Source organism: Malaclemys terrapin, chromosome 7 (genome assembly GCF_027887155.1).
Source record: "Malaclemys terrapin pileata isolate rMalTer1 chromosome 7, rMalTer1.hap1, whole genome shotgun sequence".
Classification (NCBI taxonomy): Eukaryota; Metazoa; Chordata; order Testudines; family Emydidae; genus Malaclemys; species Malaclemys terrapin.
The window spans coordinates 60916605-60928771 of record NC_071511.1 but is presented as its reverse complement, the minus strand read 5'-3'; positions in this window follow the sequence as shown (position 1 = coordinate 60928771).

The following is a 12167-nucleotide window of genomic DNA, read 5'->3' as shown; positions in this document are numbered from 1 at the left end:
TTACTTTTATTATTGTGAGTAATCTCATTGACTTCCACAGGATTACTCATAGTAACAAAGTTAAGCATGTGCAGAAGTGTTTGTGGAATTGGGCCTTGAAGCAGGTACATATTTTTACTCACATGAATAATATCAGTGACTTCACGGAGATTCTGCATGTGCTTAAAGTTAAGCATGTGCTTTTGTGTTTGCAAGGCCTTGGGCTACACCTGTATTCGTGTTAAAAACTTTTAGTGGCATAAAACATTTCTCACTACAAAATAAAATTGCAGTGGTGTAAACAATGGAACACGATTTATACTTTCAATATATTAACAAAGTTACTGTGAACTTTTTACTCACAGACACCAACATTTTCAAAAACAGGAGCCTAAAGTGAGCTTCCTAAACCCATATTTATGCACCTAAGCCTTCGAACGAGATAGGCCCTCAACATTTAAATTGGCATAGATGAACTGACGGGCCTATTAATCGATTAGCATGGCTCTGAAAGGAGCCTTTCTTGGAAAGTTGCTATTTTGACCGTGAGGTCGATGAATGATCTTCGGTCTCCAAAGTGGTGACATTAGTTCATACAGATACACTAAAGTGTACTTAATAGAGAGGGTCATAGGAAGGTTGCCATCATTGTTCCCCATCTCAACACTGGCTTTAGTTTATTTTCTGGCCAAGTACTATGCACCTACCCGGAGAAGAAGCTTGCAAACAGACCTAATTGATATCCGCTTTAAATGTGACTGTGAGACTTGTAACTGGAATCCTGAAATCTGCTTTGTTGCCTTGGCTTCGGGTCCTCACAAACATTCTCCCTCCAACCATTGGGCGGGAGATGGCTACCTTGTGCGAGTACAAGAAAGTTCTCACTAACCAAAAGCTTCTGCTCCATGACAACCTTGTTCACCTACCTTACACTCACTCACCTTAAATCCTGCATTCTGGGAGGCTGGAAAAGCTCTTCTGTACTCCAACTTCAACCCAGAAGACACCTGGCAGATGCAGTGGGCAGGTTTTAATGTAAACAACAAGCACCTCATAGATGATCCCACCATCAGAGCCCCGAGGTTTCTTGCTCTGCTGAAGAATGGAGATGACCATGGAAGATCCATGCACCTGATACACAAATGGAGAATCCAGGATTTGCCACAATGCAAATGTAGAGATCTCTAAACCATCGGACACTTTGTGAACATGTGCCCCATCTTTTCATTTACAGGAGATATTGCAAAGGTGCACTCTGCATCTCCTGAAGCTCTCCTAAGGATTTCAAACCTTTCTATTAACTTGTCTGTGTTGCTACTTCCATATGAAAGAAGAAGAATGCACCTAAGGATGGGATTTTCAAAAGCAGCTCCATACGTGGTGAAGGACCATAAGTCCCACTGACCTCAAAATGCAAAACCAGATGAAGAGTATAGCCTGTCAAAGCATTTCAGCTTTCTTGACTTGTGGAAGTTCAATATACTGGACTGTGATATTGGTTGCAAATAGAGCATGGACTATTGGCCTGGTCCAGCTCCCATTAAAGTCAATGGAAACACTCCCATAAACTTCAGCAGGAGCTGGTGAGGCCCTATTTGCTCATCAGGTCAGTGTTTTAGTTTGGTTTGTGTTGTTCCCACAATAAGGACACTAATGAGGCCCTGGGCTTGTCTTTGTCAGTATGGATGAGCATTGTAAGTGTGAAATTTCATCATAGAAAAAAATTGCTCTGTAAAATCAGAAATTCTACTAACAGGAAACTAATTATAGAAACAATTACAAAAGTTTCACTTTAGCAATTTAAGACTATAAAATGGCAAGAAAGTAAAGAACTAGCAACTAGTAAAGATAAAAATCAATTTAAATGAAAAAAAATCAAGATTTAAATTGTAAAGACCAGGGGGTTTTAAACCATGATTTTTATCCACCCTGCTTTCAGATGAAGTAATGTAACAACAAGAGGTAAAACATTTTCAGACAGCCGAGTGATTTATTAAGTCATCAGTTTCTCTTTATCTAACTGAAAGTGTAAATTTCAGATTGTATATTCAGTTGTAAATATTCATAAATCTCAATATGCTCTGCATTGGTTAGTTACATATTTCATTTAATCTGGAATCAATACAAGGCGATGCATGTAACTAGCCAACTGCGTGTGAACTGTGAATTTTACTGTCAAATACACAATTAAAAATTCACTTTCCAGTATTGAAGCTGAAAATTCACTTCGTTTTAGTCTCTGAGCCAGTAAAGCTTGAGTACTCAAATGCTCATGGAAAGTAATCGTGAAAGAACTGCAAACACACTCAAACTGAAATTTGCTTTTGACTTCAAATATTTGTAGAACTCTTACACCACTCTAATCAAGGCACTTTTTGCAGGAGATATTAATTCCAGTATCCTGACTCACATCCAGCTTTGCATTTTCTACAGTTCTACCACTTCTGTTGAGTCAACCTCAAAGCTAACGTTCACCAAACCCTCACACTCTCCTTCAAGCATCGTCTGAAAACTCACCTCTTCCACAAAATATTCCAGCTTTCAGACCACATGCCCCATTTGTTTAGCACTTAAGCTATTTTAGTTTGTAATATCTCTTACACACACATGAGTTTATAATATACCCTATTTTAGCATTTTCTATAATAACCAGCACCCTACTAACCAAGCCCTTAAATTAGCAATTAAAATTGGAGATTGTAAAATCTAAGATCTCCAATAGTTTTATTTTGATTTAGCTTAAATCAGTTAGGAATCAACTTCAGCCACAACTGAAATAAGGCACTCTTCGGCTGAAGTAAGAGCATCCACAGAGAGGCTGTGCTAGTTGAACTCAGTCGATGTAAAATAACACCTCTAGTTAAATAGATGGAACTTTCTTGTGCAGACAAGTCCTAAGATTCCGAGCAGTTAAGTCATTCTCCCAAGATCACACAATGCCCCTATGGCAAAACCAGGACTAGCATCCAGATCTCCTTAACTTCTAGCGCTATGTCCTGTTCATCAGATCATGCTGACTCCACAGAATGTCAAATCTCCAGGGCAGAACTTTCATTAGCACATTCTGTCTACTGAAAATTGCCCAGTAGGATTATCATGTCCTCTGTGTATCTGCCTCCTTAGCTATGTATATAATTAGGCCATGTTTATACTAGCGAGTTTACAGCCACCTTGCTGTATCAATGCAGCTGTGTCACTGTAAGATCTCTCATGTAGCCTCTCGATGCTGATGGGATAGAGCTCTCCTGTCAACATAATTAAACCACCCCCAACGAGCGGTGGTAGCTATGTCGGCAGGAGAAGCTCTCCTGCAGACATAGCGCTATCCCCATTGGCGCTTCTATTGGTGTAACTTACCTCGCTCAGGGGTGGTTTTTTTTCACACCACTGAGCAACATAAGTTCTACCTACAAAAGTGGTAGTGTAGAGCCTAAGATTCCAGGATTGTCACTCTATGTGTCATGTTGAGACCTAAAATGTCATTGAGTCAGTGTGAAGTGATGGGAACAGCTACAAGGATCGTTGAGGGCCCTTTTTTTTCAGAATGTCACCAGGTTGAATCATCCCTGGGATTCATGCTCTGTTACTGTCCAGTTTTTCAGTTCTCAGCCATTTGGGGCTTTTTTACACACACGACTTTATGAATGACACCATGTGCCAGCCCGGGCTTTCAGCGACTAGTAGTATCAATAAAGCACCCATCATGTTAGCATCTAGTGCCGTACAAAGAATAATAACAATTAATAGCTTGTGTAATTACCTTCTGCTGATTTAAATCCCATCTTCAGTTGAAATGGGATTCATTCTTCTTCATTTCTGCTCTAAACTGTTGCCTACCATTGCCGGGCACTCTTTAGCAGCTGACACGTTCTAGACCCCAGAGGTGGCTTTTGGGGGCCTTATGATTGTAAAATATGATCACTCATAGGGAACATTCAGAATCACAGCAGCTTATCTTAGGGCAAGAGAGACACCTCTGCATGCTAGTTTCAGTGTTTGGATTTACAAGCAGTGAGGTGGATGACCTGATGGTGATCAAAGCCTTTGCCCAAGAAAGTCCCAGAGAAGCAAGGGGATGTGAGTCAGTATTTAGAAGAGAGAACTGAAACCCAGCAGTGGATGAGAAGCATGGAGATAGGTTCTGGGTAAGGAAAGGAAAATATGGAGGAATAGACGGCAGGGCAGGAGGACTCCAAAATGTACCGAAAGAATGAAGGCAATGACAGAATTTGGAAAATGGAGCTATTACCTGCTTCTAAAATTTGTGGGCTTGATCTTGTTTCCCATTGTCTCCACTAGGACTGCTCAGGTGCAAAAGAATTCCTCATGTAAGTAAAGCTTTGCAGGATCAGGCCTTTAATAATGAAACGAACTGGGATGTTCAAAGCAACCTAAGGGACTTGGGCACACAAATCCATTTTAACTTGATGAGAGTTGAGTGCTTACCTCCCTTAGGTCCCTTTAAAAATCTCAACCACAGTCAGATGACTTGGCCTATAATCTAGCTCCATGAGTGAGAAGGTAGACCAAGTTTTCCAAGCTATATCAGGGTGAAATGGTCAGGTACTGCCTGAACCTTCCCACGAGATGACTTTGTGCAGGTCTAAATGGAACATACTAAATAAAATAAATATATGGAGATATACCTATCTCATAGATCTGGAAGGCACCTTGAAAGATCATTGAGTCCAGCCCCTGCCTTCACTAGCAGGCCCAAGTACTGATTTTTGCCCCAGATCCCTAAGTGGCTCCCTCAAGGATTGAACTCATAACCCTTTAGTAGGCCAATGCTCAAACCACTGAGCTATCCCTCCCCCAGATTACTGAGTAATCTGTCCGTGCATGAAATTTCCAGTGAACGGAGTGCAGCCCATGTATTCACAAGCTGCACTGTTAGCATGTGCAGTTATAGATTTTACCACGTGTTGCCTTTGCACACACTTCTTACTTTTGCAGCAAGATTTTAGGGTTAAGCTTAAGAGAAAAAAAACCAAACAAATTTAAACTGTTGATGAGATCAAAACATGATAACTTGTTTATTTGTCAGGTTCACACCATGGGTCCATATTTCACACTGACACAGGAAGGAAGCCACGGCACACCCCAAATTGATATGTAGCTTCTGGTTATTAAGTAAAGAAAATTTGCAGTAGCATAGACCCTCCCTAGAACAGTTAGCCTAGGGGTGGCATACGAACAAACACTACCCATGTGGCTGGGCTTGCTTTGCATGTCTGGCCCAGCGCTGAGCAACCCTGAGGGGAATACTCCTGGGCACTGATATTTAATCCTTTCTCCCTCCCTGTAACTTGCCATCCACCTCCTGGTTTATTGGCAGTGACATTGCACAAGAAAATAACTCCACCTCCTACCTAATCAGGTGCCTAAAAGGCCTTTCAGCAAGAGCCAGTGCTGCTGACAGGAGTGACAAGCAAACATGAGCTCTTAAAAAGTCAGAGGCCTCCTTTTCTAAGTAAAGAGAGCTTTGTTTTCTTCCACGGCTCTTTGACAGCCCTGGAGAATGAACCCTCCTGGCAGTGTTTTCCCCAGGAATTGAAATTAGGGGGTGTTGTTTGAATTTACAGGGGGGTAAGGGCTGATGAGGGGTGAGACAGTGAGGGCGAAGGCAGGTTGTAAAAACTGAAAAATGTTTCACAACCATTTTATTAGATTTAATTCATGTTTTAAAATCATCACAGAAATTAAAATTGGCTACTCAAGCCTACTGGGAAGCACTACATCTACATCCTTCTTGGTTTCTTCTTGTAATTTTGCACAACTCTGTTAATGAACTTCTCGAATGCAGTGCATTCATCTTTGTTGGCGTCTCATGCGTCCGGTACTGCCAGTCCTTCATGATATGCTCCTTATCAGGCAGAAGGCGACTTCTTTCGGAACACAAAATTCTATTCAATGAGGAAAAAGAACGCTCAACTGTAGCTGTTGTGACTTGGAGTAGCAAGAGATGTACTCCTACTTCTTTCATCCCAGGAAACATAGCACAAAGATTGGGTCAAAGCCTAATGATGATAAAAAAGAAGTTGAAGTCAAATCTTCAATTGTTTGTTATATGACATTCTACTCTGTGTTCAAATTCTCTGTTCTGTCCTGATCACACGGCAGCCCCATTGCCGGTAGTGCCTCACTCCACTCAACTGTTGATATAGGCACTGTCTCCATGGGTGCTCCGGGGCTGGAGCACCCATGGGGAAAAATTGCCTCCCCCACCCCGCACCCCAGCTCACCTCTGTCTCCACCTCCTCCCCAGAGCGGACTTCCGCGTCCTGCTTCCCAGCGCTTGCGCCACAAAACAGCTGTTTCAAGCGGCAAGCCTGCGAGGGAGGTGGGAGGAGGAGAAATGCGGTGTGCTTAGGGAAGAGGTGGGGCCAGGGCGGGGATTTGGGGAGGTATCCAATAGGGGTGGGGAGGGGGCGGAGTCGGGGCAGGGACAGGCGGGGACAGGGGGCGCGAGCAGCCACCGGCGCCAACAAAAGTTGGCACCCATGACTGTTGCTGTTTTATAAGACAGGCATCTGTAAAAGCTACATAGAGGTTGAGTAGAATCCAGAAGTCGCTGTTGTAGATTTGTAAGAATCAAGTCTGTGTACTTTTTCAGCTAGCTTAATAAACACATCTGGTCCTCTTCACATAAGGACTCAGTATAAATGCCTTCATTAGTCAACTTCTGGACTGAAGTCTTTGCTTCTTCCTGTACATTTTCAGTGTCTCTCTCTGATCCAAGTATAGCTTCTATTGCTGGACAAAGATCTACTGCAATAGAGAATGGCAATAGTCTTCTCTGAACTTAGTAGCAAAAGTAGGCCACCAGCCTCACTACTTAGATCCGTCCCTTCTTGGTGGATACTTTCCAAAGCCAATAATAATGGTTGCAGTAATTTTAAGACAACAGCCAAGAATCACTCATGGGAAAGCCAGTGGGTTTACTCAGGTTGGACTAATTTCAACTTCAGTCCCAGTGTATCTTCTATTTTTTCCAAGATGTTCAGTCATTTTGGACTGTTGCTGAAAAAAGAGTATAACAAAGACATTAAATGTATGGCTTTTTAATATCTTTTGAAGATTCTGCAGCTTGTACTAGCGCTAGCTGGAGTAGATGGCCTCTGCAGTGTGTATAGGAGAGATTAGGGTTACACTTTTCCTTGAGCAAAGCTTGTACTTCCAGAGACATCTGCAGCTCCACCAAATGCACAAGCAGCCATCTCTTTGGGGTTCAATTTACAAGCATTTAATTCTTCTAAGATGTGGGTTGTCACAAATGCAGCTGATGTATCTTCTATAACCTGAACATCTAGACAGGCATCTATTGGCCTACCACTGATGTGAAGATAAAAACAGACTCCAACGAGAGACTGCTGAGCTGGAATTGATATGCAAACTAGATACAATCAACTCAGGATTGAATAAGGACTGGGAATGGCTGAGCCATTACAAACATTGAATCTATCTCCCCTTGTAAGTATTCTCACACTTCTTATCAAACTGTCTGTACTGGGCTAGCTTGATTATCACTTCAAAAAATTTTTTTCTTACTTAATTGGCCTCTCAGAGTTGGTAAGACAACTCCCACCTGTTCATGCTCTCTGCATGTGTGTATATATATCTCCTCAATATATGTTCCACTCTATATGCATCCGAAGAAGTGGGCAGTAGCCCACAAAAGCTTATGCTCTAATAAATTTGTTAGTCACAAATACTCCTGTTCTTTTTGCGGATACAGACTAACATGGCTGCTACTCTGAAACCTGTCATTATGCAAAGCACTGCATTTAGCCGTATGGAGTGGAAATCTATCAACTTCATGAAAAAACTCGTACAGATACAGACAGACATCATCTTCCTTTCCAAATGCAAGCAGATGGACATCATACCAAAAGGACTAAAGGTAAAAAATCCATTACAATCTACATATCACACAGACTATGCTGAGAGACTGTGTCACACACGCTCAAAGAAACTGCGAAACCACCTGATCAGCATCCTATACAGCAAACAGGGAAAGACTAAGAATGAGCTCTCAAAACTGGATACTCTCATAAAAACCAACCTTCCACACAAACTTCCTCATGGATAGACTTTACAAAAACTAGACAAGCCATTTACAAGACAAACTTTGCCTCGCTACAAAGGAAAAAGGACACTAAACTATCTAAACTGCTATATGCCACAAGGAGCCACAACAGTAGTTCCCTTAACCCACCCAGCAATATTGTTAATCTTTCCAGCTATACTCTTAGCCCAGCAGAAGAGTCTGTCCTGTCTTGGGGCCTCTCCTTTTGTCCCTCCAGACACACAAACATGATGCCATTCTGCGGTGACCTAGAATCCTACTTTCGACGTCTCTGACTCAAAGAATATTTCCAACATACCTCTGAACAGCATACTAACCCACAGAATCCCCCCTACCAGCACTACAAAAAAAAAGGATTCTGCGTGGACTCCTCCGGACGGTCGAAACAACAGACTGGATTTCTACATAGATTGCTTCCGTCAACGTGCAAAGGCTGAAATTGTGGAAAAGCAACATCACTTGCCCCATAACCTCAGCCATGCTGAACACAACGCCATCTACAGCCTCAGAAACAACCCTGACATCATAATCAAAAAGGCTGACAAAGGAGGTGCTGTCGTCATCATGAATAAATTGGAATATGACCAAGAGGCTGCTAGACAGCTCTCTAACACCACATTCTACAGGCCATTATCCTCTGATCCCACTGAGGATTACCTAAAGAAACTACACCATCTGCTAAAAAAACTCCCTGACAAAGCACAGGAACAAATCTGTACAGACACATGCCTAGAACCCCGACCAGGGGTATTCTATTTGCTACCCAAGATCCATAAACCTGGAAATCCTGGACACCCCATCATCTCAGGCATTGGCACCCTAACATCAGGCTTGTCTGGTTATGTGGACTCTCTCCTCAGACCCTATGCTACCAGCACTCCCAGCTATCTTCGAGACACCACTGACTTCCTGAGGAAACTACAATCCATCGGTGATCTTCCAGAAAACACCATCCTGGCCACTATGGACGTAGAAGCCCTCTACACCAATATTCCACACAAAGATGGACTACAAGCTATCAGGAACAGTATCCCCGATAATGTCACAGCTAACCTGGTGGCTGAACTTTGTGACTTTGTCCTCACCCACAACTATTTCACATTTGGGGACAATATATACCTTCAAGTCAGCGGCACTGCTATGGGTACCCGCATGGCCCCACAGTATGCCAACATCTTTATGGCTGACTTAGAACAACGCTTCCTCAGCTCTCGTCCCCTAACGCCCCTAATCTACTTGCGCTACATTGATGACATCTTCATCATCTGGACCCATGGAAAAGAAGCTCTTGAGGAATTCCACCATGATTTCAATAATTTCCATCCCACCATCAACCTCAGCCTAGATCAATCCACACAAGCCGTCTATTTCCTGGACACTACTGTGCTAATAAGCGATGGTCACATAAATACCACCTTATACCGGAAACCTACTGACCGCTACACTTACCTACATGCCTTCAGCTTTCATCCAGGACACACCACACAATCCATTGTCTCCAGCCAAGCTCTAAGATATAACCGCATTTGCTCCAATCCCTCAGATAGAGACAAGCACCTACAAGATCTCTATCAAGCATTCTTAAAACTACAATACCCACCTGCTGAAGTGAAAAAACAGATTGACAGAGCCAGACAAGTACCCAGAAGTCACCTCCTACAAGACAGGCCCAACAAAGAAAATAACAGAACACCACTAGCTGTCACCTTCAGCCCCCAACTAAAACCTCTCCAGCGCATCATCAGAGATCTACAACCTATCCTGAAAGATGATCCTTTACTCTCACAGATCTTGGGAGACAGACCTGTCCTCGCTTACAGACAACCCCCCAACCTAAAGCAAATACTCACCAGCAACCACACATCACTGAACAAAAACACTGACCCAGAAACTTATCCTTGTATCAAAGCCCGATGCCAACACTGTCCACATATCTATTCAAGTGACATCATCTTAGGACCTAATCACATCAGCCATACCATCAGGGGCTCGTTCACCTGCACATCTACCAATGTGATATATGCCATCATGTGCCAGCAATGCCCCTCTGCCATGTACATTGGCCAAACCAGACAGTCTCTACGCAAAAGAATTAATGGACACAAATCTGACATCAGGAATCATAATACTCAAAAACCAGTGGGAGAACACTTTAACCTGTCTGGCCATTCAATGACAGACCTGCGGGTGGCTATCTTACAACAGAAAAACTTCAAAAACAGACTCCAACGAGAGACTGCTGAGCTAGAATTGATATGCAAACTAGACACAATCAACTCAGGATTGAATAAGGACTGGGAATGGCTGAGCCATTACAAACATTGAATCTATCTCCCCTTGTAAGTATTCTCACACTTCTTATCAAACTGTCTGTACTGGGCTAGCTTGATTATCACTTCAAAAATTTTTTCTCTTACTTAATTGGCCTCTCAGAGTTGGTAAGACAACTCCCACCTGTTCATGCTCTCTGTATGTGTGTATATATATCTCCTCAATATATGTTCCATTCTATATGCATCCGAAGAAGTGGGCAGTAGCCCACGAAAGCTTATGCTCTAATAAATTTGTTAGTCTCTAAGGTGCCACAAGTACTCCTGTTCTTTTTGCGGATACAGACTAACACGGCTGCTACTCTGAAACCTGCCATTTGTACTGGTGAATTCTTCAGCCATGTATGCACATTTTCTGAATGCGGTGAGAAAGTTCTTCACTTTTTCAACTGCTGAGTCTTTCACTGTTGCACCGCATGCTTCTAACCTAGTCAGATGTGTTTCTTGCAGAAAGATAGTGATCATTTGCCAGTCTTGGTCAGAAACAGTGAAAATGCACTTCACATTGGCCTCCAGTTTGTATTGTGTGGTTTCTCTTGCTTAAGTAGAAAGTATGATGCGACAGCCATGTTTGTTTGCATAAACTGTGTTTTGAGTCTCCAGCATTCTTAACAGCTTCCTTAAGTACTTCTAAAATTGGCTTAGATAGTGACTGGCTTCTTAGGCTTTCTGGTTGTCAATGCAGTCCTGAGGCTTGGAGTTTTGCAGCCTTTTCTTGTATGTTGTTAACATTGGCTTTATTGATCCGTCTGGCAAACCAAGCTCCTCCACTTTTACTATATAAATCCATGGTATGCTCACATCTTGAATTCTGCATGCCATTCTGGTTGCCCCATCCCAAAAAAGATATATTGGAATTGGAAAAGAGAAGAGCAACTGAAATGATGAGGGGTATGGAACAAATTCCATATGAGGAGAAATTAAAAAGACTGTGACTTTTCAGCTTGGAAAAGCGACAACTAAGGAGGGATATGAGAGAAGTCTATAAAATCATGACTGGTGTGGAGAAAGTGAATAAGAAAGTGTTATTTACTTCTCATAACACAAGAACTAGGGGTCACCAAATGAAATTAATAGGCAGCAGGTTTAAAACAAAAAGAAGGAAGTATTTCTTCACACAATTCACAGTCAACCTTTGGAATTTTTTGCCAGGGGATGTTGTGAAGGCCAAGCCTATAAGAGGATTCAAAACAGAACTAGATATGCTCATGGAGGATAGGTCCATCAATGGCTATTAGCCAGGATGCCACACCATGCTCTCAGTGTCCCTAGCCTCTCTTCACCAGAAGCTGGGAGTGGATGACGGGATGGATCACTCAATGATTGCCTGTTATGTTCATTCCCTTTGAAGAACCTGGCACTGGCTACTGTCAGAAGACAAAATACTGGGCTAGATGGACCATTGGTCTGACCTAGCATGGCCATTCTTAAGTTTTTATGAAAAAAATAATTATAATATAATAACAAAAATGTTTAGTACAGAAATTCCCCAAGATAACAACCTCTTGAGATAGTGACAATGTAGATAATGACCTTGGAAAATAATGTATTTAAAAATCTTGGCCTACATCCAGTGCAGTTATGCAAACAGCACCACAGCCTTTTAAGGGATGGCATTACAGGCTTAACATTGAACTGAAGGGATTTAAAAATACCAGGCGTCCAAACAAACTGCTGATGTCCTGATGTCCTGAAATGGGTCAGGGTGCAGCAAGCCAAAGGAAATCTCACCTCCTGACCCAGGCATGGGGCTGCCACGGAGCGGGAGG